A 26174-nucleotide genomic window follows, 5' to 3' on the forward strand; every position below is an offset into this window, starting at 1 on the left:
ATTGTTGCGATACGAGGACTTCCTAAGAGGTCACCCATCCGAGTACTACTCTCGCCCAAGCACACTTAACTGCAGAGTTCTGATGGGATCCAGGGCAGTAGTGCTGGTATGATGCCACTTGTTTAATTTTGCGCTTCAAATACATACACTCATTCTCGTTTCTTCCTCATCCCGTCATTTGTTTCCTTGTGCGTGCGCACTGCACCTCCCGTACTCGTTCTAATATCAAGTAAAATGCCACGGCGCCGTGACTCACATTTGCAAATAAACTTGCGGACTATAAATCAAGTCGCGCATAACGTCGAAAGAATCATCTGCAAAAAGACAGGTGCAACACGAGGACCTCCCAAGAAAATGGGTGAAATATAAGGACTTTGCAGGAGGTCACCCATCCGAGTACTTTTCTCGCCCAAGCACCCTTAACTGCGGAGTACTGATAGAATCCGTTGTATTAGTGCTGGTATGATCCCTCATGTTTCATTCTGCACTGCAAATACACACACTCTTTCTCCTCCCATCCCCCCTCCCGTCATTTGTTTCCTTGTGCGTGCACTCTGCATCTCTCTTTCTCATTCTAATATCAAGTAATATGCCCCGGCACCGTGACTCACCTTTGCAAATGAACCAGCGGTTTCTAATTCCATTCGCGCGTAACGTCGAACAACCCATCCGAAAAAAAATAGGTGCAACACGAGGGATTCCCAAGTCGTCACCCATCCGAGTACTAGGCTCGCCCAAGCACACTTAACTGCGGAGTTCTGATGGGATCTGGAGCTTTAGTGCTGGTAAGATCGCACCTGTTTAATTTCGCGCTGCAAATACATATACTCCTTCTCCTTTCTTCCCCCTCCCGTCATTTATTTCCTTGTGCGTTCACACTTCACCTCTCATTCTCGTTCTAATATCGATTAAAATGCCCCTGCTTCTTGACTCACATTTGCGTATAAATAAGCGGACCCTAGCTCCAGACGCGCGTAACGTCGAAAGACCCGTCTGAAAAAAAATTGGTGCAACACGAGGACTTCCCAGGAGGTCACCCATCCGAGTACTAATCTCGCCCAAACACACTTCACTGCAGAGTTCTGATGGGATCCGGTGCATTAGTGCTGGTATGATCGCACGTGTTTAACTTGGCGCTGCAAATACATAAACTCATTCCCCTTTCTTCCCCCTCCCGTCATTTGTTTCCTTGTACGTGCGCACTGTACCTCCCGTTCTCGTTCTAATATCAAGTAAAATGCCACGGTGCCATGACTCACATTTGCGAATAAACCTGAGGACCATAATTCAAGTCAGGCGTAACGTCGAAAGAATCATCTGCAAAAAAATGGGTGCAACACGAGGACTTCACAAGAAAATGGGTGAAATATAAGGACTTCGCAGGAGGTAACCCATGCTAGTACTACTCTCGCCCAAGCACCCTTACCTACGGAGTTCTGATAGAATCCGTTGCATTAGTGCTGGTATGATCGCACCTGTTTCATTTCACGCTACAAATACATACACTCCTTCTCCTTTCTTCCCCCTCCCGTCATTTGTTTCCTTGTGCGTGCGCACTGCACCTCTCGTTCTCGTTCAAATATCAGGTAAAATGCCACGGCGCCGTGACTCACATTTGCGAATAAACCTGCGGACCATAATTAAAGTCGCCCGTAACGTCGAACGGCACATCTGAAAAAAAGAAAAGGGGTGCAACACGAGAACTTCCCAGGAGGTAACCCATCATTGTACTACTTTCGCCAAAGCACACTTAACTGCGGAGTTCTGATGGGATCCGGTGCATTTGTGTTGGTGTGACCGCACCTGTTTAATTTCGTGCTGAAAATACATACACTCCTTCTTCCCTCCCCCCATCCCATCATTTGTTTCCTTGTGCGTTCACACTGCACCTCTCCTTCTCGTTCTAATATCGATTAAAATACCCCTGATTCTTGACTCACATTTGCGTATAAACCAGCGGACCATAGTTCCAGTCGCGCGTAACATCGAACGACCCATCTGAAAAAAAATTGGTGCAACACAAGGACTTCCAGTGCATTAGTGCTGGTATGATCGCACCCGTTTAATTTCGCGCTGCAAATACATAAACTCCTTCTCCTTTCTTCCCCCTCCCGTCATTTGTTTCTTTGTTTGTGTGCTCTGCACCTCCCGTGCTCGTTCTAATATCAAGTAAAATACTACGGTGCCGTGACTCACATTTGCGAATAGACCTGAGGACCATAATTCAAGTCGCGCGTAACGTCGAAAGAATCATCTGCAAAAAAATGGGTGCAACACGAGGACTTTACAAGAAAATGGGTGAAATATAAGGACTTCGCAGGAGGTAACCCATGCTAGAACTACTCTCGCCCAAGCACCCTTACCTACGGAGTTCTGATAGAATCCGCTGCATTAGTGCTGGTATGATCGCACCTGTTTAATTCTGCACTGCAAATACATACACTCTTTCTCCTCCCATCCCCCCTCCCGTCATTTGTTTCCTTGTGCGTGCACTCTGCATCTCTCTTTCTCGTTCTAATATCAAGTAATATGCCCCGGCACCATGACTCACCTTTGCAAATGAACCAGCGGTTTATAATTCCATTCGCGTGTAACGTCGAACAACTCATCCGAATACTAATCTCGCCCAAGTACACTTCACTGCGGAGTTCTGATGGGATCCGGTGCATTAGTGCTGGTATGATCGCACCTGTTTAATTTTGCGTTGCAAATACATAAACTCATTCCCCTTTCTTCCCCCTCCCGTCATTTGTTTCCTTGTGCATGCGTACTGCACCTCCCGTTCTCGTTCTAATATCAAGTAAAATGCTACAGCGCCGTGACTCACATTTGCGAATAAACTTGAGAACCATAATTCAAGTCGCGCGTAACGTCGAAAGAATCATCTGCAAAAAAATGGGTGCAACACAAGGACTTCACAAGAAAATGGGTGAAATATAAGGACTTCGCAGGAGGTAACCCATGCTAGCACTACTCTCGCCCAAGCACCCTTACCTACGGAGTTCTGATAGAATCCGATGCATTAGTGTTGGTATGACCGCACCTATTTAATTTCATGCTGAAAATACATACACTCCTTCTTCCCTCCCCCCCTCCCATCATTTGTTTCCTTGTGCGTTCACATTGCACCTCTCCTTCTCGTTCTAATATCGATTAAAACACCCCTGATTCTTGACCCACATTTGCGTATAAACCAGCGGACAATAGTTCCAGTCGCGCGTAATGTCGAACGACCCGTCATAAAAAAAATTGGAGCAACACAAGGACTCACATTTGCGTATAAACCAGCGGACCATAGTTCCAGTCGCGCGTAACGTCGAACGACCCATCTGAAAAAAAATTGTTGCGATACGAGCACTTCCCAAGAGGTCACCCATCCGAGTACTACTCTCGCCAAAGCACACTTAACTGCAAAGTTCTAATGGGATCCAGTGCATTAGTGCTGGTATGATGCCACTTGTTTAATTTTGCGCTTCAAATACATACACTCCTTATCTTTTCTTCCTCCTCCCGTCATTTGTTTCCTTGTGCGTGCGCACTGCACCTCCCGTACTCGTTCTAATATCAAGTAAAATGCCACGACGCCATGACTCACATTTGCGAATAAACCTGCGGACCGTAAATCAAGTCGCGCGTAACGTCGAAAGAATCATCTGCAAAAAGATGGGTGCAACATGAGGACCTCCCAAGAAAATGGGTGAAATTTAAGGACTTCGCAGGAGGTCACCCATCCGAGTACTTTTCTCGCCTAAGTACCCTTAACTGCGGAGTTCTGATAGAATCCGTTGCATTAGTGCTGGTATGATCCATCATGTTTCATTCTGCACTGCAAATACATACACTCTTTCTCCTCCCATCCCTGCTCCCGTCATTTGTTTCCTTGTGCGTGCACTCTGCATCTCTCTTTCTCGTTCTAATATCAAGTAATATGCCCCGGCACCGTGACTCACCTTTGCAAATGAACCAGCGGTTTATAATTCCATTCGCGCGTAACGTCGAACACCCCATCCGAAAAAAAATAGGTGCAACACGAGGGCTTCCCAAGTTGTCACCCATCTGAGTACTACTCTCGCCCAAGCACACTTAACTGCGGAGTTCTGATGGGATCCGGGGCTTTAGTGCTGGTATGATCGAACCTGTTTAATTTCGCGCTGCAAATACATACACTCCTCCTTTCTTCCCTTGCCTGTCATTTGTTTCCTTGTGCGTTCACACTTCACCTCTCATTCTCGTTCTAATATCAATTAAAATGCCCCTGCTTCTTGACTCACATTTGCGTATAAACCAGCGGACCCTAGTTCTAGACACGCGCAACGTCGAATGACCCGTCTGAAAAAAAATTGGTGCAACACGAGGACTTCCCAGGAGGTCACCCATCCGAGTACTAATCTCGCCCAAGCACACTTCAGTGCGGAGTTCTGATGGGATCCGGTGTATTAGTGCCGGTATGATCGCACTTGTTTAATTTCGCGCTGCAAATACATAAACTCATTCCCCTTTCTTCCCCCTCCTGTCATTTGTTTCCCTGTGCGTGCGCACTGCACCTCCCGTTCTCGTTCTACTATCAAGTAAAATGCCACGGCACCGTGACTCACATTTGCGAATAAACCTGAGGACCATAATTCAAGTTGCGCGTAACGTCGAACGGCACATCTGAAAAAAAAAAATGGGTACAATATGAGAACTTCCCAGGAGGTAACCCATCATTGTACTACTTTCGCCAAAGAACACTTAACTGCGGAGTTCTAATGGGATCCGGTGCATTTGTGCTGGTGTGACCGCACCTGTTTAATTTTGTGCTGAAAATACATACACTCCTTCTTCCCTCCCCCCTTCCCTTCATTTGTTTCCTTGTGCGTTCACACTGCACCTCTCTTTCTCGTTCTAATATCGATTAAAATGCCCATGATTCTTGACTCACATTTGCGTATAAACCAGCGGACCATAGTTCCAGTCGCGCGTAACGTCGAACGACCCATCTGAACAAAAATTGTTGCGATACGAGGACTTCCCAAGAGGTCACTCATCCGAGTACTACTCTCACCCAAGCACTCTGAACTGCAGAGTTCTGATGGGATCCAGTGCATTAGTGCTGGTATGATGCCACTTGTTTAATTTTGCGCTTCAAATGCATACACTCTTTCTCTTTTCTTCCTCCTCCCGTCATTTGTTTCCTTGTGCGTGCGCACTGCACCTCCCGTACTCCTTCTAATATCAAGTAAAATGCCACGGCGCCGTGACTCACATTTGCGAATAAACCTGCGGACCATAAATCAAGTCGCCCGTAACGTCGAAAGAATCATCTGCAAAAAGATGGGTGCAACACGAGGATCTCCCAAGAAAATGGGTGAAATATAAGGACTTCGCAGGAGGTCACCCATCCGAGTAGTTTGCTCGCCCAAGCACCCTTAACTGCGGAGTTCTGATAGAATCCGTTGCATTAGTGCTGGTATGATCCCTCATGTTTCATTCTGCACTGCAAATACATACACTCTTTCTCCTCCCATTCCCCCTCCTGTCATTTGTTTCCTTGTGCGTGCACTCTGCATCTCTCTTTCTCGTTCTAATATCAAGTAATATGCCCCGGCACCGTGACTCACCTTTGAAAATGAACCAGCGGTTTATAATTCCATTCGCCCGTAACGTCGAACAACCCATCCGAAAAAAAATAGGTGCAACACGAGGGCTTCCCAGGTGGTCACCGATCCGAGTACTACTCTCACCCAAGCACACTTAGCTGCGGAGTTCTGATGGGATCCGGGACTGTAGTGCTGGTATGATCGCACCTGTTTAAATTCGCGCTCCAAATACATACACTCCTTCTCCTTTCTTCTCCCTCCCGTCATTTGTCTCCTTCTGCGTGCGCACTGCACCTCTCGTTCTCGTTCAAATATCAAGTAAAATGCCACGGCACCGTGACTCACATTTGTGAATAAATCTGCGGACCATAATTAAAATCGCGCGTAACGTCGAACGGCACATCTGAAAAAAGAAAATGGGTGCAACACGAGAACTTCCCTGGAGGTAACCCATCATTGTACTACTTTCGCCAAAGCACACTTAACTGCGTAGTTCTGATGGGATCCGGTGCATTTGTGCTGGTGTGACCGCACCTGTTTAATTTCGAGCTGAAAATACATACACTCCTTCTTCCCTCCCCCCCTCTCATCATTTGTTTCCTTGTGCGTTCACACTGCACCTCTCCTTCTCGTTCGAATATCGATTAAAATGCCTCTGATTCTTGACTCACATTTGCGTATAAACCAGCGGAACATAGTTCCAGTCGCGCGTAACGTCGAACGACCCATCTGAAAAAAAAATTGTTGCGATACGAGGACTTCCCAAGAGGTCACCCATCCAAGTACTACTCTCGCCCAAGCACACTTAACTGCAGAGTTCTGATGGGATCTAATGCATTAGTGCTGGTATGATGCCACTTGTTTAATTTTGCGCTTCAAATACATACACTCCTTCTCTTTTCTTCCTCCTCCCATCATTTGTTTCCTTGTGCGTGCAAACTGCACCTCCCGTACTCGTTCTAATATCAAGTAAAATGCCACGGCGTCGTGACTCACATTTGCGAATAAACCTGCGGACCATAAATCAAGTCGCGCGTAACGTCGAAAGAATCATCTTCAAAAAGATGGGTGCAACACGAGGACCTCCCTAGAAAATGGGTGAAATATAAGGACTTCGCAGGAGATCACCCATCCGAGTACTTTTCTCGCCCAATCACCCTTAACTGCGGAGTTCTGATAGAATCCGTTGCATTAGTGCTGGTATGATCCCTCATGTTTCATTCTACACTGCAAATACATACACTCTTTCTCCTCCCATCCCCCCTCCCGTCATTTGTTTCCTTGTGCGAGCACTCTGCATCTCTCTTTCTCGTTCTAATATCAAGTAATATGCCCCGGCACCGTGACTCACCTTTGCAAATCAACCAGCGGTTTATAATTCCATTCGCGCGTAACGTCGAACAACCCATCCGAGAAAAAAAAGGTGCAACACGAGGGCTTCCCAAGTGGTCACCCATCCGAGTACTACTCTCGCCCAAGCACACCTAACTGCGGAGTTCTGATGGGATCCGGGGCTTTAGTGCTGGTATGATCGCACCTGTTTAATTCCGCGCTTTAAATACATACACTCCTCCTTTCTTCCCCCTTCGTCATTTGTTTCCTTGTGCGTTCACACTTCATCTCTCCTTCTCGTTCTAATATCGATTAAAATGCCTCTGCTTCTTGACTCACATTTGCGTATAAACCAGCGGACCGTAGTTCCAGATGCGCGTAACGTCGAACGACCCGTCTGAAAAAAAATTGGTGCGACACGAGGACTTGCCAGGAGGTCACCCATCCGAGTACTAATATCGCCCAAGCACACTTAACTGCGGAGTTCTGATGGGATCCGGTGCATTAGTGCTGGTATGATCGCACTTGTTTAATTTCGTGCTGCAAATACATAAACTCATTCCCCTTTCTTCCCCCTCCCATCATTTGTTTCCTTGTGCGTGCGCACTGCACCTCCCGTTCTCGTTCTAATATCAAGTAAAATGCTACAGCGCCGTGACTCACATTTGCGAATAAACCTTAGGACCATAAATCAAGTCGCGCGTAACGTCGAAAGAATCATCTGCAAAAAAATGGGTGCAACACGAGAACAAGAAAATGGGTGAAATATAAGGACTTCGCAGGAGGTAACCCATGCTAGTACTACTCTCGCCCAAGCACCCTTACCTACGGAGTTCTGATAGAATCCATTGCATTAGTGTGGTATGATCGCACCTGTTTCATTTCGCGCTGAAAATACATACACTCCTTCTCCTTCCCTCCCCCTCTCATCAATTGTTTCCTTGTGCGTTCACACTGCACCTCTCCTTCTCGTTCTAATATCGATTAAAATGCCCCTGCTTCTTGACTCACATTTGCGTATAAACCAGCGGACCCTAGTTTCAGTCGCGCGTAGCGTCGAACGACCCGTCTGAAAAAAAATTGGTGCGATACGAGGACTTCCCAGGAGGTCACCCATCCGAGTACTACTCTCGCACAAGCAAACTTAACTGCGGAGTTCTGATGGGATCCGGTGCATTAGTGCCGGTATGATCGCACCCGTTTAATTTCGCGCTGCAAATACATAAACTCCTTCTCCTTTTTTCCCCCTCCCGTCATTTGTTTCCTTGTGCGTGCGCACTGTACCTCTCGTTCTCGTTCAAATATCAAGTAAAATGCCACGGCGTCGTGACTCACATTTGTGAATAAATCTGCGGACCATAATTAAAGTCGCGCGTAACGTCGAACGGCACATGTGAAAAAAAGAAAATGGGTGCAACACGAGAACTTCCTAGGAGGTAACCCATCATTGTACTACTTTCGCCAAAGCACACTTAACTGCGTAGTTCTGATGGGATCCGGTGCATTTGTGCTGGTGTGACCGCACCTGTTTAATTTCGTGCTGAAAATACATACACTCCTTCTTCCCTCCCCCCCTCCCATCATTTGTTTCCTTGTGCGTTCACACTACACATCTCATTCTCGTTCTAATATCGATTAAAATGCCCCTGCTTCTTGACTCACATTTGCGTATAAACCAGCGGACCCTAGTTCCAGACGCGCGTAACGTTGAACGACCCGTCTGAAAAAAAATTGGTGCGACACGAGGACTTCCGATGAGGTCACCCATCCGAGTACTAATCTCGCCCAAGCACACTTCATGGCGGAGTTCTGATGGGATCCGGTGCATTAGTGTTGGTATGATCGCACTTGTTTAATTTTGCGCTGCAAATAGATAAACTCATTCTCCTTTCTTCCCCCTCCTGTAATTTTTTTCCTTGTGCGTGCGCACTGCACCTCCCGTTCTCGTTCTAATATCAAGTAAAATGTTACAGCGCCGTGACTCACATTTGCGAATAAACCTGAGGACCATAATTCAAGTCGTGCGTAACGTCGAAAGAATCATCTGCAAAAAAATGGGTGCAACACGAGGACTTCACAAGAAAATTGGTGAAATATAAGGACTTCGCAGGAGGTAACCCATGGTAGTACTACTGTCGCCCAAGCATCCTTACCTACGGAGTTCTGATAGAATCTGTTGCATTTGTGCTGGTATGATGCCACTTGTTTAATTTTGCGCTTCAAATACATACACTCCTTCTCTTTTGTTCTTCCTCCCGTCATTTGTTTCCTTGTGCGTACGCACTGCACCTCTCGTACTCATTCTAATATCAAGTAAAATGCCACGGCGCCGTGACTCACATTTGCGAATAAACCTGTAGACCATAAATCAAGTCGCGCGTAACGTCGAAAGAATCATCTGCAAAAAGATGGGTGCAACACGAGAACCTCCCAAGAAAATGGGTGAAATATAAGGACTTCGCAGGAGGTCACCCATCCGAGTACATTTCTCGCCCAAGCACCCTTAACTGCAGAGTTTTGATAGAATCCGTTGCATTAGTGCTGGTATGATCCCTCATGTTTCATTCTGCACTGCAAATAGATACACTCTTTCTCCTCCCATCCCCCCTCCCGTCATTTGTTTCCTTGTGCGTGCACTCTGCATCTCTCTTTCTCGTTTTAATATCAAGTAATATGCCCCGGCACCGTGACTCACCTTTGCAAATGAACCAGCGGTTTATAATTCTATTCGCGCGTAACGTCAAACAACCCATCCGAAAAAAAATAGGTGCAACACGAGGGCTTCCCAAGTGGTCACCAATCCGAGTGCTACTCTCGCCCAAGCACACTTAACTGCGGAGTTCTGATAGAATCCGTTGCATTAGTGCTGGTATGATCGAACCTGTTTAATTTCGCGCTGCAAATACATACACTCCTTCTCCTTTCTTCCCCTCCCGTCATTTGTTTCCTTGTGCGTTCACACTTCACCTCTTATTCTCGTTCTAATATCGATTAAAATGCCCCTGCTTCTTGACTCACATTTGCGTATAAACCAGCGGACCCTAGTTCCAAATGCGCGTAACGTCAAACGACCCGTCTGAAAAAAAATTGGTGCGACACGAGGACTTCTCAGGAGGTCACCCATCCGAGTACTAATCTCGCCCAAGCACAGTTAACTGCAGAGTTCTGATGGGATCTGGTGCATTAGTGCTGGTATGATCGCACCTGTTTAATTTCGCGCTGCAAATACATAAACTCATTCCCCTTTCTTCCCCCTCCCATTCTTTTGTTTCCTTGTGCGTGCGCACTGCACCTCTCGTTCTTGTTCAAATATCAAGTAAAATGCCACGGCGCCGTGACTCACATTTGCGAATAAATCTGCGGACCATAATTGAAGTCGCGCGTAACGTCGAACGGCACATCTGAAAAAAAAAAAATGGGTGCAATGCGAGAACTTCCCATGAGGTAACCCATCATTGTACTACTTTCGCCAAAGCACACTTAACCGCGGAGTTCTGATGGGATCCGGTGCATTTATGCTGGTGTGACCGCATCTGTTTAATTTCATTCTGAAAATACATACACTCCTTCTTCCCTCCCCCCTCCCATCATTTTTTTCCTTGTGCGTTCACACTGCACCTCTCCTTCTCGTTCTAATATCGATTAAAATGCCCCTAATTCTTGACTCACATTTGCGTATAAACCAGCAGACCATAGTTCTAGTCGCGCGTAATGTCGAACGACCCATCTGAAAAAAAGTTGTTGCGATACGAGGACTTCCCAAGAGGTCACCCATCCGACTACTACTCTCGCCCAAGCACACTTAACTGCAGAATTCTGATGGGATCCAATGCATTAGTGCTGGTATGATGCCACTAGTTTAATTTTGCGCTTCAAATACATACACTTCTTCTCTTTTCTTCCTCATCCCGTCATTTTTTCCTTGTGCGTCTGCACTGCACCTCCCGTTCTCGTTCAAATATCAAGTAAAATGCCACGGCGCCGTGACTCACATTTGCGAATAAATCTGCGGACCATAATTAAAGTAGCGCGTAACGTCGAACGGCACATCTGAAAAAAAGAAAATGGGTGCAACACGAGAACTTTCCAGGAGGTAACCCATCATTGTACTACTTTCGCCAAAGCACACTTAACTGTGGAGTTCTGAAGGGATCCGGTACATTTGTGCTGGTGGGACCGCACCTGTTTAATTTTGTGCTGAAAATACATACACTCCTTCTTCCCTCCCCCCTCCCATCATTTTTTTCCTTGTGCGTTCACACTGCACCTCTTTTTCTCGTTCTAAAATTGATTAAAATGCCCCTTTTTCTTGACTCACATTTGCGTATAAACCAGTGGACCATAGTTCCAGTCGCGCGTAACGTCGAATGACCCATCTGAAAAAAAATTGTTGCGATACGAGGACTTCCCAAGAGGTCACCCATCCGAGCACTACTCTCGCCCAAGCACACTAAACTGCAGAGTTCTGATGGGATCCAGTGCATTAATGCTGGTATGATCCCACTTGTTTAATTTTGCGCTTCAAATACATACACTCATTCTCTTTTCTTCCTCCTCCCGTCATTTGTTTCCTTGTGGGTGCGCACTGCACCTCCCGTACTCGTTCTAATATCAAGTAAAATACCACGGTGCCGTGACTCACATTTGCGAATAAACCTACGGACCATAAATCAAGTCGCGCGTAACGTCGAAAGAATCATCTGCAAAAAGATGGGTGCAACACGATGACCTCCCAAGAAAATGGGTGAAATATAAGGACTTCGCAGGAGGTCACCCATCCGAGCACTAATCTCGCTTGAGCACACATAACTGCGGAGTTCTGATGGGATCCGGTGCATTAGTGCTGGTATGATCGCACCTGTTTAATTTCGTGCTGCAAATACATAAACTCATTCCCCTTTCTTCCCCCTCCCGTCATTTGTTTCCTTGTGCGTGCGCACTGCACCTCCCGTTCTCGTTCTAATATCAAGTAAAATTCTACAGTGTCGTGACTCACATTTGCGAATAAACCTGAGGACCATAATTCAAGTCGCGCGTAACGTCGAAAGAATCATCTGCAAAAAAATGGGTGCAACACGAGGACTTCACAAGAAAATGGGTGAAATATAAGGACTTCGCAGGAGGTAACCCATGCTAGTACTGCTCTCACCCAAGCACCCTTACCTACGGAGTTCTGATAGAATCCGTTGCATTAGTGCTGGTATGATCGCACCTGTTTCATTTCGTGCTGAAAATACATATACTCCTTCTCCTTCCCTCCCCCTTCCATCAATTGTTTCCTTGTGCGTTCACACTGCACCTCTCCTTCTCGTTCTAATATCGATTAAAATGCCCCTGCTTCTTGACTCACATTTGCGTATAAACCAGCGGACCCCAGTTCCAGTCGCGCGTAACGTCAAACGACCCGTCTGAAAAAAAATTGGTGCGACACGAGGACTTCCCAAGAGGTCACCCATCTGAGTACTACTCTCGCCCAAGCACACTTAAATGCGGAGTTATGATGGGATCCGGTGCATTAGTGGTGGTATGATCGCATGCGTTTAATTCCGCGCTGCAAATACATAAACTCCTTCTCCTTTCTTCCCCCTCCCGTCATATGTTTCTTTGTGCGTGCGTTCTGCATCTCTCTTTCTCGTTCTAATATCAAGTAATATGCCCCGGCACCGTGACTCACCTTTGCAAATGAACCAGCAGTTTATAATTCCATTCGCGCGTAACGTCGAACAACCCATCCGAAAAAAAATAGGTGCAACACGAGGGCTTACCAGGTGGTCACCCATCCGAGTACTACTCTCGCCCAAGCACACTTAACTGCGGAGTTCTGATGGGATCCGGAGCTTTAGTGCTGGTATGATAGCACCTGTTTAATTTCGCGCTGCAAATACATACACTCCTTCTCTTTTCTTCCCCTCCCGTCATTTGTTTCCTTGTGCGTTTACACTTCACCTTTCATTCTCGTTCTAATATCGATTGAAATGCCCCTGCTTCTTGACTCACATTTGCGTATAAACCAGCGGACCCTAGTTCCAGACGCTCGTAACGTCGAACGACCCGTCTGAAAAAAAATTGGTTCGACACGAGGACTTCCCAGGAGGTCAACAATCCGAGTACTAATCTCGCCAAGCACACTTAACTGCGGAGTTCTGATGGGACCTGGGGCTTTAGTGCTGGTATGATCGCACCTGTTTAGTTTCGCACTGCAAATACATACACTCCTTCTCCTTTCTTCCCCCTCCCGTCATTTGTTTCCTTGTGCGTTCACACTTCACCTCTCATTCTCGTTCTAATATCGATTAAAATGCCCCTGCTTCTTGACTCACATTTGCGTATAAACCAGCGGACCCAAGTTCCAGACTTGCGTAACGTCGAACGACCCGTCTGAAAAAAAATTGGTGCGACACGAGGACTTCACAAGAAAATGGGTGAAATATAAGGACTTCGCAGGAGGTAACCCATGCTAGTACTACTCTCGCTCAAGCACCCTTACCTACGGAGTTCTGATAGAATCCGTTGCATTAGTGCTGGTATGATCGCACTTGTTTCATTTCGTGCTGAAAATGCAAACAATCCTTCTCCTTCCCTCCCCCTCCCATCAATTGTTTCCTTGTGCGTTCACACTGCACCTCTCCTTCTCGTTCTAATATCGATTAAAATGCCCCTACTTTTTGACTCACATTTGCGTATAAACCAGCGGACCCTAGTTCCAGTCGCGCGTAACGTCGAACGACCCGTGTGAAAAACAATTGGTGCGACACGAGGACTTCCCAGGAGGTCAACCATCCGAGTACTACTCTCGCCCAAGCACACTTAACTACGGAGTTCTGAAGGGATCCAGGTCTTTAGTGTTGGTATGATCGCACCAGTTTAGTTTCGAGCTGCAAATACATACACTCCTTCTCTTTTCTTCCCCCTCCCGTCATTTGTTTCTTTCTGCGTGCACTCTGCATCTCTCTTTCTCATTCTAATTTCGATTAAAATGCCCCTTCTTCTTGATTCACATTTGCGTATAAACCAGTGGACCCTAGTTCCAGTCGCGCCTAACGTCGAACGACCCGTCTGAAAAAATAATTAGTGCGACACGAGGACTTCCCAAGAGGTCTCCAATCCGAGTACTACTCTCGCCCAAGCACACTTAACTACGGAGTTCTGATGGGATCCGGTGCATTAGTGATGGTATGATCGCACCAGTTTAATTTCGCGCTGCAAATACATAAACTCCTTCTCCTTTCTTCCCCCTCCCGTCATTTGTTTCCTTGTGCGTGCGCACTGCACCTCTCGTTCTCGTTCAAATATCAAGTAAAATGCCACGGCGCCGTGACTCACATTTGCGAATAAATCTGCGGACCATAATTAAAGTTGCGCGTAACGTCAAACGGCACATCTGAAAAAAAAAAATGGGTGCAACACGAGAACTTCCCAGGAGGTAACCCATCATTGTACTACTTTCGCCAAACCACACTTAACTGCGGAGTTCTGATGGGATCCGGTGCATTTGTGCTGGTGTGACCGCACCTGTTTAATTTCGTGCTGAAAATACATACACTCCTTCCCTCCCCCCTCCCATCATTTGTTTCCTTGTGTGTTCACACTGCACCTCTCCTTCTCGTTCTAATATCGATTAAAATCCCCCTGATTCTTGACTCACATTTGCGTATAAACCAGCAGACCATAGTTCCAGTAGCGCGTAACGTCGAACGACATATCTGAAAAAAAATTGTTGCGATACGAGGACTTCCCAAGAGGTCATGCATCCGAGTACTACTCTCGCCCAAGCACACTTAACTGCAGAGTTCTGATGGGATCAAGTGCATTAGTGCTGGTATGATTCCACTTGTTTAATTTTGCGCTTCAAATACATACACTCCTTCTCTTTTCTTCCTCCTCCCGTCATTTGTTTCCTTTTGCGTGCGGACTGCACCTCCCGTTCTCGTTCTAATATCAAGTAAAATGCCACGACGCCGTGACTCACATTTGCGAATAAACCTGCGGACTATAAATCAAGTCGCGCGTAACGTCGAAAGAATCATCTGCAAAAAGATGGGTGCAACACGAGGACCTCCCAAGAAAATGGGTGAAATATAAGGACTTCGCAGGAGGTCACCCATCCGAGTACTTTTCTCGCCCAAGCACCCTTAACTGCGGAGTTCTGGTAGAATCCGTTGCATTAATGCTGGCATGATCCCTCATGTATCATTCTGCACTGCAAATACATACACTCTGTCTCCTTCCATCCCCCCTCCCGTCATTTGTTTCCTTGTGCGTGCACTCTGTATCTCTCTTTCTCGTTCTAATATCAAGAAATATGCCCCGGCACCGTGATTCACCTTTGCAAATTAACCAGCGGTTTATAATTCCATTCGCGCGTAACGTCGAACAACCCATCCGAAAATATATAGGTGCAACACGAGGGCTTCCCAGGTGGTCACCCATCCGAGTACTACTCTCGCCCAAGCACACTTAACTGCAGAGTTTTGATGGGATCCGGAGCTTTAGTGCTGGTATGATCGCACCTGTTTAATTTTGCGCTGCAAATACATACACTCCTTCTCCTTTCTTCCCTCTCCCGTCATTTGTTTCCTTGTGCGTTCACATTTCACCTCTCGTTCTCGTTCTAATATCGATTAAAATGCCCCTGCTTCTTGACTCACATTTGCGTATAAACCAGCGGACCCTAGTTCCAGACGCGCGTAATGTCGAACAACCCGTCTGAAAAAAAATTGGTGCGACACTAGGATTTCACAAGAAAATGGGTGAAATATAAGGACTTCGCAGGAGGTAACCCATGCTAGTGCTACTCTCGCCCAAACACCCTTACCTACGGAGTTCTGATAGAATCCATTGCATTAGTGTTGGTATGATTGTACCTGTTTCATTTCGTGCTGAAAATAGATATACTCCTTCTCCTTCCCTCCCCCTCCCATCAATTGTTTCCTTGTGCGTTCACACTGCACCTCTCCTTCTCCTTCTAATATCGATTAAAATGCCTTGCTTTTTGACTCACATTTGTGTATAAACCAGCGGACCCTAGTTCCAGTCGCGCGTAACGTCGAACGACCCGTCTGAAAAAAAATTGGTGCGACACGAGGACTTCCCAGGAGGTCACCCATTCGAGTACTAATCTCGCCCAAGCACACTTAACTGCGGAGTTCTGATGGGATCTGGTGCATTAGTGCTGGTATGATCGCATCCGTTTAATTCCGCGCTGCAAATACATAAACTCTTTCTCCTTTCTTCCCCCTCCCGTCATTTGTTTCCTTGTGCGTGCGCACTGCACCTCTCGTGCTCGTTCTAATATCAAGTAAAATGCTACGGTACCGTGACTCACATTTGCGAATAAACCTGAGGACCATAATTCAAGTCGCGCGTATCGTCGAAAGAATCATCTGCAAAAAAATGGGTGCAACACGAGGACTTCCTAAGAAAATGGGTGAAATATAAGGACTTCGCAGGAAGTCACCAATCCTAGTGCTACTCTCGCCCAAGCACCCTTAACTTGCAGAGTTCTGATAGAATCCGTTGCATTGGTGCTGGTATTATTGCTCATGTTTCATTCTGCGCTGCAAATACGTACACTTTTTCTCCCTCCATCCCCCCTCCCATCATTTGTTTCCTTGCGTGTGCACTCTGCATCCCTCTTTCTCGTTCTAATATCGATTAAAATGCCCCTGCTTCTTGACGCACATTTGCGTATAAACCAGTGGACCCTAGTTGCTGTCGCGCGTAACGTCGAACGACCCGTCTGAAAAAAAAATTAGTACGACACGAGCACTTCCCAAGAGGTCACCCATCCGAGTACTACTCTCGCCCAAGCACACTTAATTGCGGAGTTCTGATGGGATCCGGTGCATTAGTGCTAGTATAATCGCACTTGTTTAATTTCGCGCTACAAATACATAAACTCCTTCTCCCTTCCCCCCCCCCCCCCCCGTCATTTGTTTCCTTGTGCGTGCGCACTGCACCTCTCGTTCTCGTTCAAATATCAAGTAAAAGGCCACGGCGCCGTGACTCACATTTGCGAATAAATCTGCGGACCATAATTCAAGTCGCGCGTAACGTCGAACGGCACATCTGAAAAAAAAAAAATGGGTGCAACACGAGAACTTCCCAGGAGGTAACCCATCATTGTACTACTTTCGCCAAAGCACACTTAACTGCGGAGTTCTGATGGGATCCGGTGCATTTGTGCTGGTGTGACCGCACCTGTTTAATTTCGTGCTGAAAATACATACACTCCTTCTTCCCTCCCCCCTCCCGTCATTTGTTTTCTTGTGCGTGCACTCTGCATCTCTCCTTCTCGTTCTAATATCGATTAAAATGCCTCTGCTTCTTGACTCACATGTGCGTATAAACCAGTGGACCCTAGTTCCAGTCGCGCGTAACGTCGGTCGACCCGTCTGAAAAAAAATATTAGTGCGACACGAGGACTTCCCAGGAGGTCACCCATCCTAGTACTAATCTCGCCCATGCACACTTCATTACGGAGTTTTGATGGGATCCGGTGCATTAGTGCTGGTATGATCGCACCTGTTTAATTTTGCGCTGCAAATACATAAACTCATTCCCCTTTCTTCCCTCTCCCGTCATTTGTTTCCTTGTGCGTGCGCACTTCACCTCCCGCTCTCGTTCTAATATCAAGTAAAATGCTACAGTGCCTTGACTCACATTTGCGAATAAACCTGAGGACCATAATTCAAGTCGTGCGTAACGTCGAAAGAATCATCTGCAAAAAAATGGGTGCAACAGGAGGACTTCACAAGAAAATGGGTGCAACACGAGAACTTTCCAGGAGGCAACCCATCATTGTACTACTTTCGCCAAAGCACACTTAACTGCGGAATTCTGATGGGATCCGGTGCATTTGTGCTGGTGTGACCGCACCTGTTTAATTTCGTGCTGAAAATACATACACTCCTTCTTCCCTACCCCCCTCCCATCATTTGTTTCCTTGTGCGTTCACACTGCACCTCTCCTTATCGTTCTAATATCGATTAAAATGCCCCTGATTCTTGACTCACATTTGCGTATAAACCAGCGGACCCTAGTTCCAGTCGCGCGTAACGTCGAATGACCCCTCTGAAAAAAAATTGTTGCGATACGAGGACTTCCCAAGAGGTCACACATCCGAGTACTACTCTCGCCCAAGCACACTTCACTGCGGAGTTCTGATGGGATCCGGTGCATTAGTGCTGGTATGATCGCACCTGTTTAATTTTGCTATGCAAATACATAAACTCATTCCCCTTTCTTCCCCCTCTCGTCATTTGTTTCCTTGTGCGTGCGCACTGCACCTCCCGTTCTCGTTCTAATATCAAGTAAAATGCTACAGCGCTGTGACTCACATTTGCGAATAAACCTGAGGACCATAATTCAAGTTGCACGTAACGTTGAAAGAATCATCTGCAAAAAAATGGGTGCAACACGAGAACTTCACAAGAAAATGGGTGGAATATAAGGACTTTGCAAGAGCTAACCCATGCTAGTACTACTCTCGCCCAAACACCCTTACCTACGGAGTTCTGATAGAATCCGATGCATTAGTGCTGGTATGATCGCAGCTGTTTCATTTCGTGCTGAAAATGCATACACTCTTTCTCCTTCCCTCCCCCTCTCATCATTTGTTTCCTTGTGCGTGCACTCTGCATCTCTCATTCTTGTTCTAATATCGATTAAAATGCCCCTGCTTCTTGACTCACATTTGCGTATAAACTAGTGGACCCTAGTTGCAGTCGCGCATAACGTCGAACGACCCGTCTGAAAAGAAAAATTAGTGCGACACGAGGACTTCCCAGGAGGTCACCCATCCGAGTACTACTCTCGCCCAAGCACACTTAATTGCGGAGTTCTAATGGGATCCGGTGCATTAGTGCTGGTATGATCACACCTGTTTAAATTTGCGCTGCAAATACATAAACTCCTTCTCCTTTCTTCCCCCTCCCGTCATTTGTTTCCTTGTGCGTGCGCACTGCACCTCACTTGCTCGTTCTAATATCAAGTAAAATGCTACGGTGCCGTGACGCACATTTGCGAATAAACCTGAGGACCATAATTCAAGTCGCGCGTAACGTCGAAAGAATCATCTGCAAAAAATGGGTGCAACACGAGGACTTCCTAAGAAAATGGGTGAAATATAAGGACTTCGCAGGAGGTAACTCATCCTAGAGCTACTCTCGCCCAAGCACCCTAAACTTGCGGAGTTCTGATAGAATCCGTTGCATTGGTGCTGGCATGATTGCTCATGTTTCATTCTGCGCTGCAAATACATACACTTTTTCTCCCTCCATCCCCCCTCCCGTCAATTGTTTCTTTGTGCGTTAACACTGCACCTCTCCTTCTCGTTCTAATATCGATTAAAATGCCCCTGCTTCTTGACTCACATTTGTGAATAAACCTGAGGACCATAATTCAAGTCGCGTGTAACGTCGAAAGAATCATCTGCAAAAAAATGGGTGCAACACGAGGACTTTACAAGAAAATGGGTGAAATATAAGGACTTCGCAGGAGGTAACCCATGCTAGTACTACTCTCGCCCAGGCACCCCTTACCTATGGAGTTCTGATAGAATCCGATATATTAGTGCTGGTATGATCGCACCTGTTTCATTTCGTGCTGAAAATACATACACTCTTTCTCCTTCCTTCCCCCTCCCGTCATTTGTTTCCTTGTGCGTGCACTCTGCATCTCTCTTTCTCGTTCTAATATCGATTAAAATGCCCTTGCTTCTTGACTCACATTTGCGTATAAACCAGTGGACCCTAGTTGCAGTCGCGCATAACGTCGAACGACCAGTCTGAAAAAAAAAGTTAGTGCGACACGAGGACTTCCCAGGAGGTCACCGATCCTAGTATTACTCTCGCCCAAGCACACTTAACTGCAGAGTTCTAATGGGATCTGGTGCATAAGTGCTAGTATGATCGCACCTGTTTAATTTTGCGCTGCAAATACATAAACTCCTTCTCCTTTTTTCCCCCTCCCGTCATTTGTTTCCTTGTGCGTGCGCACTACACCTCACGTTCTCGTTCAAATATCAAGTAAAATGCCACGGTGCCGTGACTCACATTTGCGAATAAATCTGCAGACCATAATTAAAGTCGCGCGTAACGTCGAACGGCACATCTGAAAAAAAGAAAATGGGTGCAACACGAGAACTTCCCAGGAGGTAACCCATCATTGTACTACTTTCGCCAAAGCACACTTAACTGCGGAGTTCTGATGGGATCCGGTGTATTTGTGCTGGTGTGACCGCACCTGTTTAATTTCGTGCTGAAAATACATACACTCCTTCTTCCCTACCCCCCTCCCATCATTTGTTTCCTTGTGCGTTCACACTGCACCTCTCCTTCTCGTTCTAATATCGATTAAAATGCCCCTGATTCTTGACTCACATTTGCGTATAAACCAGCGGACCATAGTTCCAATCGCGCGTAACGTTGAACGATCCCTCTGAAAAAAAATTATTGCGATACGAGGACTTCCCAAGAGGTCACACATCCGAGTACTACTCTCGCCCAAGCACACTTCACTGCGGAGTTCTAATGGGATCCGGTGCATTAGTGCTGGTATGATCGCACCTGTTTAATTTTGCGCTGCAAATACATAAACTCATTCCCCTTTCTTCCCCCTCCCGTCATTTGTTTCCTTGTGCGTGCGCACTGCACCTCCCGTTCTCGTTCTAATATCAAGTAAAATGCTACAGCGCTGTGACTCACATTTGCGAATAAACCTGAGGACCATAATTCAAGTCGCACGTAACGTTGAAAGAATCATCTGCAAAAAAATGGGTGCAACACGAGGACTTCCCAAGTGGTCACCCATCCGAGTACTACTCTCACCCAAGCACACTTAACTGCGGAGTTATGATGGGATCTGTTGCATTAGTGCTGGTATGATTGCACCTGATTAATTTCGCTCTGCAAATACATAAACTCGTTCTCCTTTCTTCCCCCTCCCATCATTTGTTCACTTGTGCGTGCACTCTGCATCTCTCTTTCTCGTTCTAATATCAAGTAATATGCCCCGGCACCGTGACTCACCTTTGCAAATGAACCAGCGGTTTATAATTCCATTCGCGCCTAATGTCGAACAATCCATCCGAAAAAAAATAGGTGCAACACGAGGGCTTCCCAAGTGGTCACCCATCCGAGTACTACTCTCGCCCAAGCACACCTAACTACGGAGTTCTGATGGGATCCGAGGCTTTAGTGCTGGTATGATCGCACCCGTTTAATTTTGCGCTGCAAATACATATATTCCTTCTCCTTTCTTCCCCCTCCCGTCATTTGTTTCCTTGTGCGTTCACACTTCACCTCTCATTCTCGTTCTAATATCGATTAAAATGCCCCTGCTTCTTGACTCACATTTGCGTATAAACCAGCGGACCCTAGTTCCAGACGCGCGTAATGTCGAACGACCCGTCTAAAAAAAAATTGGTGTGACACGAGGACTTCCCAGGAGGTCACCCATCCGAGTACTAATCTCGCCCAAGCACACTTCACTGCGGAGTTCTGATGGGATCCGGTGCATTAGTGCTGGTATGATCGCACCTGTTTAATTTCGGGCATCAAATACATAAACTCATTCCCCTTTCTTCCCCCTCCCGTCATTTGTTTCCTTGTGCGTGCGCACTGCACCTCCCGTTCTCGTTCTAGTATCAAGTAAAATGCTACAGCGCCGTGACTCACTTTTGCGAATAAACCTGAGGACCATAATTCAAGTCGCGCGTAACGTCGAAAGAATCATCTGCAAAAAAATGGGTGCAACACAAGGACTTCACGAGAAAATGGGTGAAATATAAGGACTTCGCAGGAGGTAACCCATGCTAGTACTACTCTCGCCCAAGCACCCTTACCTACAGAGTTCTGATAGAATCTGTTGCGTTAGTGCTGGTATGATCTCACCTGTTTCATTTCGTGCTGAAAATACATACACTCCTTCTCCTTCCCTCCCCCTCCCATCAATTGTTTCCTTGTGCGTTCACACTGCACCTCTCCTTCTCGTTCTAATATCGATTAAAATGCCCCTGCTTCTTGACTCACATTTGCGTATAAACCAGCAGACCCTAGTTCCAGTCGCGCGTAACGTCGAACGACCCGTCTGAAAATAAATTGGTACGACACGAGGACTTCCCAGGAGGTCACCCATCCGAGTACTACTCTCTCCCAAGCACATTTAACTGCGGAGTTCTGATGGGATCCGGTGCATTGATGCTGGTATGATCGCACCCGTTTAATTTTGCGCTACGAATACATATATTCCTTCTCCTTTCTTCCCCCTCCCGTCATTTGTTTCCTTGTGCGTGCGCACTGCACCTCCCATGCTCGTTCTAATATCAAGTAAAATGCTTTGGTGCCGTGACTCACATTTGCGAATAAAACTGAGGACCAAAATTCAAGTCGCGCATATCGTCGAAAGAATCATCTGCAAAAAAATGGGTGGAACACGACGACTTCCTAAGAAAATGGGTGAAATATAAGGACTTCGCAGGAGGTCACCCATCCTAGTGCTACTATCGCCCAAGCACCCTTAACTTGCGGAGTTCTTATAGAATCCGTTGCATTGGTGCTGGTATGATTGCTCATGTTTCATTCTGCGCTGCAAATACATACACTTTTTCTCCCTCCATCCCCCCTCCCGTCATTTGTTTCCTTCTGCGTGCACTCTGCATCTCTCCCTCTCGTTCTAATATCGATTAAAATGCCCCTGCTTCTTGACTCACATTTGCGTATAAACCAGCGGACCCTAGTTCCAGACGCGCGTAACGTCGAACGACCCGTCTGAAAAAAAATTGGTGGGACACGAGGACATCCCAAGAGGTCACCCATTCGAGTACTAATCTCGCCCAAGCACACTTCACTGCGGAGTTCTGATTGGATCTGGTGCATTACTGCTGGTATGATCGCACCTGTTTAATTTCGGGCTGCAAATACATAAACTCATTCCCCTTTCTTCCCCCTCCCATCATTTGTTTCTTTGTGCATGCGCACTGCACCTCCTGTTCTCGTTCTAATATCAAGTAAAATGCTACAACGCCGTGACTCACATTTGCGAATAAACCTGAGGACCATAATTCAAGTCGCGCGTAACGTCGAAAGAATCATCTGCAAAAAAGTGGGTGCAACACGAGGACTTCACAAGAAAATGGGTGAAATATAAGGACTTCGCAGGAGGTAACCCATGCTAGTACTACTCTCGCCCAAGCACCCTTACCTACGGAGTTCTGATAGAATCCGTTGCATTAGTGTTGGTATGATCGCACCTGTTTCATTTCGTGCTGAAAATACATACACTCCTTCTCCTTCCCTCCCCCTCCCATCAATTGTTTCCTTGTGCGTTCACACTGCACCTCTCCTTCTCGTTCTAATATAGATTAAAATGCCCCTGCTTCTTGACTCACATTTGCGTATAAACCAGCGGACCCCAGTTCCAGTCGCGCGTAACGTCGAACGATCCGTCTGAAAATAAATTGTTGCGACACAAGGACTTCCCAGGAGGTCACCCATCCGAGTACTACACTCGCCTAAGCACACTTAACTGCGGAGTTCTGATGGGATCCGGTGCATTAGTGCTGGTATGATCGCACCCGTTTAATTCTGCGCTGCAAATACATAAACTCCTTCTCCTTTCTTCCCCCTCCCGTCATTTGTTACCTTGTGCGTGCGCACTGCACCTCCCGTGCTCGTTCTAATATCAAGTAAAATGCTATGGTGCCGTGACTCACATTTGCGAATAAACCTGAGGACCATAATTCAAGTCGTGCGTAACGTCGAAAGAATCATCTGCAAAAAAATGGGTGCAACACGAGGACTTCCTAAGAAAATTGGTGAAATATAAGGACTTCGCAGGAGGTCACCCATCCTAGTGCTACTCTCGCCCAAACACCCTTAACATGCGGAGTTCTGACAGAATCCGTTGCATCGGTGCTGGTATGATTGCTCATGTTTCATTCTGCGCTGCAAATACATACACTTTTTCTCCCTCCATCCCCCCTCCCATCATTTATTTCCTTGTGCGTGCACTCTGCATCTCTCCATCTCTTTCTAATATCGATTAAGATGCCCCTGCTTCTTGACTCACATTTGCGTATAAACAGGTGGACCCTAGTCCCAATCGCGCGTAACGTCGAACAACCCGTCTGAAAAGAAAATTAGTGCGACACGAGGACTTCCCAAGAGGTCAACCATCCGAGTACTACTCTCGCCCAAGCACACTTAACTGCGGAGTTTTGATGGGATCCGGTGCATTAGTGCTGGTATGATCGCACCTGTTTAATTTCGCGCTGCAAAAACATAAACTCCTTCTCCTTTCTTCCCCCTCCTGTCATTTGTTTCCTTGTGCGTGCGCACTGCACCTCTCATTCTCGTTCAAATATCAAGTAAAATGCCACGATGTCATGACTCACATTTGCGAATAAATCTGCGGACTATAATTACAGTCGCGCGTAACGTCGAACGGCACATCTGAAAAAAAGAAAAGGGGTGCAACACGAGAACTTCCCAGGAGGTAACCCATCATTGTACTACTTTCGCCAAAGCACACTTAACTGCGGAGTTCTGATGGGATCTAGTGCATTTGTGCTGGTGTGACCGCACCTGTTTAATTTCGTGCTGAAAATACATACACTCCTTCTTCCCTCCCCCCCTCCCATCATTTGTTTCCTTGTGCGTTCACACTGCACCTCTCCTTCTCGTTCTAATATCGATTAAAATGCCCCTGATTCTTGACTCACATTTGCGTATAAACCAGCGGACCATAGTTCCAGTCGCGCGTAACGTCGAACGACCCATCTGAAAAAAAATTGTTGCGATACGAGGACTTCCCAAGAGGTCATCCATCCGAGTACTACTCTCGCCCAAGCAAACTTAGCTGCAGAGTTCTGATGGGATCCAGTGCATCAGTGCTGATATGATGCCACTTGTTTAATTTTGCGCTTCAAATACTTACACTCCTTCTCTTTTCTGCCTCCTCCCGTCATTTGTTTCCTTGTGCGTGCGCACTGCACCTCCCGTACTCGTTCTAATATAAAGTAAAATGCCACGGCGACCTGACTCACATTTGCGAATAAACCTGAGGACCAAAATTCAAGTCGCGCGTAACGTCGAAAGAATCATCTGCAAAAAAATGGGTGCAACACGAGAACTTCACAAGAAAATGGGTGAAATATAAGGACTTCGCAGGAGGTAACCCATGCTAGTACTACTCTCGCCCAAGCACCCTTACCTACGGAGTTCTGATAGAATCCGTTGCATTAGTGCTGGTATCATCGCACCTGTTTCATTTCGTGCTGAAAATACATACACTCCTTCTTCTTCCCTCCCCCTCCCATCAATTGTTTCCTTGTGCGTTCACACTGCACCGCTCCTTCTCGTTCTAATATCGATTAAAATGCCCCTGCTTCTTGACTCACATTTGCGTATAAACCAGCGGAACCTAGTTCCAGTCGCGCGTAACGTCGAACGACTCATTTGAAAAAAAATTGGTGCGACACGAGGACTTCGCAGGAGGTCACCCATCCGAGTACTACTCTCGCCCAAGCACACTTAACTGTGGAGTTCTGATGGGATCCGGTGCATTAGTGTTGGTATGATCGCACCCGTTTAATTCCGCGCTGCAAATACATAAACTCCTTCTCCTTTCTTCCCCCTCCCGTCATTTGTTTCCTTGTGCGTGCGCACTGCACCTACCGTGCTCGTTCTAATATCAAGCAAAATGCTATGGTGCCGTGATTCACATTTGCGAATAAACCTGAGGACCATAATTCAAGTCGTGCGTATCGTCGAAAGAATTATCTGCAAAAAAATGGGTGAAATATAAGGACTTCGCAGGAGGTCACCCATCCTAGTGCTACTATCGCCTAAGCACCCTTAACTTGTGGAGTTTTGATAGAATCTGTTGCATTGGTGCTGGTATGATTGCTCATGTTTCATTCTGTGCTACAAATACATACACTTTTTCTCCCTCCATCCCCCCTCCCATCATTTGTTTCCTTGTGCGTGCACTCTGCATCTCTCCTTCTCGTACTAATATCGATTAAAATGCCCCTGCTTCTTGACTCACATTTGCGTATAAACCAGTGGACCCTAGTTCCAGTAGCGCGTAACATCGAACCACCCGTCTGGAAAAAAAATTAGTGCGACACGAGGACTTCCCAGGAGGTCACCCATCCGAGTACTACTCTCGCCCAAGCACATTTAACTGCGGAGTTCTGATGGGATCCGGTGTATTATTGCTGGTATGATCGCACCTGTTTAATTTCGCGCTGCAAATACA

General features: G+C 46.5%; 4 non-coding genes and 45 pseudogenes across 4 annotated transcripts; all 49 read right to left on the reverse strand.

The window, feature by feature from the left end:
- Position 1: 1 nt before the first annotated feature.
- LOC148260245 (5S ribosomal RNA) lies at positions 2-119 on the reverse strand (annotated as a pseudogene).
- Positions 120-680: 561 nt separating this feature from the next.
- Positions 681-799, reverse strand: LOC148260246 (5S ribosomal RNA; annotated as a pseudogene).
- A 205-nt stretch (positions 800-1004) lies between these two features.
- LOC148260247 (5S ribosomal RNA) lies at positions 1005-1123 on the reverse strand (annotated as a pseudogene).
- A 563-nt stretch (positions 1124-1686) lies between these two features.
- Positions 1687-1805, reverse strand: LOC148260248 (5S ribosomal RNA; annotated as a pseudogene).
- Positions 1806-4019: 2214 nt separating this feature from the next.
- On the reverse strand, positions 4020-4138 carry LOC148260249 (5S ribosomal RNA; annotated as a pseudogene).
- A 202-nt stretch (positions 4139-4340) lies between these two features.
- On the reverse strand, positions 4341-4459 carry LOC148260250 (5S ribosomal RNA; annotated as a pseudogene).
- Positions 4460-4667: 208 nt separating this feature from the next.
- Positions 4668-4786, reverse strand: LOC148260251 (5S ribosomal RNA; annotated as a pseudogene).
- An 883-nt stretch (positions 4787-5669) lies between these two features.
- LOC148260252 (5S ribosomal RNA) lies at positions 5670-5788 on the reverse strand (annotated as a pseudogene).
- A 208-nt stretch (positions 5789-5996) lies between these two features.
- LOC148260253 (5S ribosomal RNA) lies at positions 5997-6115 on the reverse strand (annotated as a pseudogene).
- Positions 6116-6320: 205 nt separating this feature from the next.
- On the reverse strand, positions 6321-6438 carry LOC148260254 (5S ribosomal RNA; annotated as a pseudogene).
- Positions 6439-6999: 561 nt separating this feature from the next.
- On the reverse strand, positions 7000-7118 carry LOC148260255 (5S ribosomal RNA). Its single transcript, XR_015819934.1, has one exon. It is a non-coding gene; the product is annotated as a 5S ribosomal RNA (ribosomal RNA).
- Positions 7119-7319: 201 nt separating this feature from the next.
- Positions 7320-7438, reverse strand: LOC148260256 (5S ribosomal RNA; annotated as a pseudogene).
- A 553-nt stretch (positions 7439-7991) lies between these two features.
- LOC148260257 (5S ribosomal RNA) lies at positions 7992-8110 on the reverse strand (annotated as a pseudogene).
- A 209-nt stretch (positions 8111-8319) lies between these two features.
- On the reverse strand, positions 8320-8438 carry LOC148260258 (5S ribosomal RNA; annotated as a pseudogene).
- A 204-nt stretch (positions 8439-8642) lies between these two features.
- Positions 8643-8761, reverse strand: LOC148260259 (5S ribosomal RNA; annotated as a pseudogene).
- A 914-nt stretch (positions 8762-9675) lies between these two features.
- LOC148260260 (5S ribosomal RNA) lies at positions 9676-9794 on the reverse strand (annotated as a pseudogene).
- A 204-nt stretch (positions 9795-9998) lies between these two features.
- LOC148260261 (5S ribosomal RNA) lies at positions 9999-10117 on the reverse strand. The gene has a single exon (XR_015820036.1). It is a non-coding gene; the product is annotated as a 5S ribosomal RNA (ribosomal RNA).
- Positions 10118-10327: 210 nt separating this feature from the next.
- Positions 10328-10446, reverse strand: LOC148260262 (5S ribosomal RNA; annotated as a pseudogene).
- Positions 10447-10649: 203 nt separating this feature from the next.
- Positions 10650-10767, reverse strand: LOC148260263 (5S ribosomal RNA; annotated as a pseudogene).
- A 531-nt stretch (positions 10768-11298) lies between these two features.
- LOC148260264 (5S ribosomal RNA) lies at positions 11299-11417 on the reverse strand (annotated as a pseudogene).
- Positions 11418-12006: 589 nt separating this feature from the next.
- LOC148260265 (5S ribosomal RNA) lies at positions 12007-12125 on the reverse strand (annotated as a pseudogene).
- A 205-nt stretch (positions 12126-12330) lies between these two features.
- Positions 12331-12449, reverse strand: LOC148260266 (5S ribosomal RNA; annotated as a pseudogene).
- A 205-nt stretch (positions 12450-12654) lies between these two features.
- On the reverse strand, positions 12655-12773 carry LOC148260267 (5S ribosomal RNA; annotated as a pseudogene).
- Positions 12774-13654: 881 nt separating this feature from the next.
- Positions 13655-13773, reverse strand: LOC148260268 (5S ribosomal RNA; annotated as a pseudogene).
- Positions 13774-13979: 206 nt separating this feature from the next.
- LOC148260269 (5S ribosomal RNA) lies at positions 13980-14098 on the reverse strand (annotated as a pseudogene).
- A 208-nt stretch (positions 14099-14306) lies between these two features.
- On the reverse strand, positions 14307-14425 carry LOC148260270 (5S ribosomal RNA; annotated as a pseudogene).
- Positions 14426-15304: 879 nt separating this feature from the next.
- On the reverse strand, positions 15305-15423 carry LOC148260271 (5S ribosomal RNA; annotated as a pseudogene).
- Positions 15424-15981: 558 nt separating this feature from the next.
- Positions 15982-16100, reverse strand: LOC148260272 (5S ribosomal RNA; annotated as a pseudogene).
- A 562-nt stretch (positions 16101-16662) lies between these two features.
- LOC148260273 (5S ribosomal RNA) lies at positions 16663-16781 on the reverse strand (annotated as a pseudogene).
- A 213-nt stretch (positions 16782-16994) lies between these two features.
- Positions 16995-17113, reverse strand: LOC148260274 (5S ribosomal RNA; annotated as a pseudogene).
- A 205-nt stretch (positions 17114-17318) lies between these two features.
- On the reverse strand, positions 17319-17437 carry LOC148260275 (5S ribosomal RNA; annotated as a pseudogene).
- Positions 17438-17672: 235 nt separating this feature from the next.
- On the reverse strand, positions 17673-17791 carry LOC148260276 (5S ribosomal RNA; annotated as a pseudogene).
- A 204-nt stretch (positions 17792-17995) lies between these two features.
- On the reverse strand, positions 17996-18114 carry LOC148260277 (5S ribosomal RNA; annotated as a pseudogene).
- Positions 18115-18675: 561 nt separating this feature from the next.
- LOC148260278 (5S ribosomal RNA) lies at positions 18676-18794 on the reverse strand (annotated as a pseudogene).
- A 917-nt stretch (positions 18795-19711) lies between these two features.
- On the reverse strand, positions 19712-19830 carry LOC148260279 (5S ribosomal RNA; annotated as a pseudogene).
- A 209-nt stretch (positions 19831-20039) lies between these two features.
- On the reverse strand, positions 20040-20158 carry LOC148260280 (5S ribosomal RNA; annotated as a pseudogene).
- Positions 20159-20362: 204 nt separating this feature from the next.
- On the reverse strand, positions 20363-20481 carry LOC148260281 (5S ribosomal RNA; annotated as a pseudogene).
- A 205-nt stretch (positions 20482-20686) lies between these two features.
- Positions 20687-20805, reverse strand: LOC148260282 (5S ribosomal RNA; annotated as a pseudogene).
- A 205-nt stretch (positions 20806-21010) lies between these two features.
- Positions 21011-21129, reverse strand: LOC148260283 (5S ribosomal RNA; annotated as a pseudogene).
- Positions 21130-21334: 205 nt separating this feature from the next.
- Positions 21335-21453, reverse strand: LOC148260284 (5S ribosomal RNA). The gene has a single exon (XR_015820663.1). It is a non-coding gene; the product is annotated as a 5S ribosomal RNA (ribosomal RNA).
- A 235-nt stretch (positions 21454-21688) lies between these two features.
- LOC148260285 (5S ribosomal RNA) lies at positions 21689-21807 on the reverse strand (annotated as a pseudogene).
- A 205-nt stretch (positions 21808-22012) lies between these two features.
- LOC148260286 (5S ribosomal RNA) lies at positions 22013-22131 on the reverse strand (annotated as a pseudogene).
- A 561-nt stretch (positions 22132-22692) lies between these two features.
- Positions 22693-22811, reverse strand: LOC148260287 (5S ribosomal RNA; annotated as a pseudogene).
- Positions 22812-23370: 559 nt separating this feature from the next.
- Positions 23371-23489, reverse strand: LOC148260288 (5S ribosomal RNA; annotated as a pseudogene).
- A 562-nt stretch (positions 23490-24051) lies between these two features.
- Positions 24052-24170, reverse strand: LOC148260289 (5S ribosomal RNA; annotated as a pseudogene).
- A 209-nt stretch (positions 24171-24379) lies between these two features.
- LOC148260290 (5S ribosomal RNA) lies at positions 24380-24498 on the reverse strand (annotated as a pseudogene).
- Positions 24499-24702: 204 nt separating this feature from the next.
- On the reverse strand, positions 24703-24820 carry LOC148260291 (5S ribosomal RNA; annotated as a pseudogene).
- A 560-nt stretch (positions 24821-25380) lies between these two features.
- On the reverse strand, positions 25381-25499 carry LOC148260292 (5S ribosomal RNA; annotated as a pseudogene).
- A 532-nt stretch (positions 25500-26031) lies between these two features.
- Positions 26032-26150, reverse strand: LOC148260293 (5S ribosomal RNA). Its single transcript, XR_015819975.1, has one exon. It is a non-coding gene; the product is annotated as a 5S ribosomal RNA (ribosomal RNA).
- Between the last annotated feature and the right edge of the window lie 24 nt (positions 26151-26174).

The sequence above is a fragment of the Carica papaya genome, chromosome 5 (assembly GCF_054855325.1).
Source record: "Carica papaya isolate Zhongbai chromosome 5, ASM5485532v1, whole genome shotgun sequence".
Taxonomy (NCBI): domain Eukaryota; kingdom Viridiplantae; phylum Streptophyta; class Magnoliopsida; order Brassicales; family Caricaceae; genus Carica; species Carica papaya.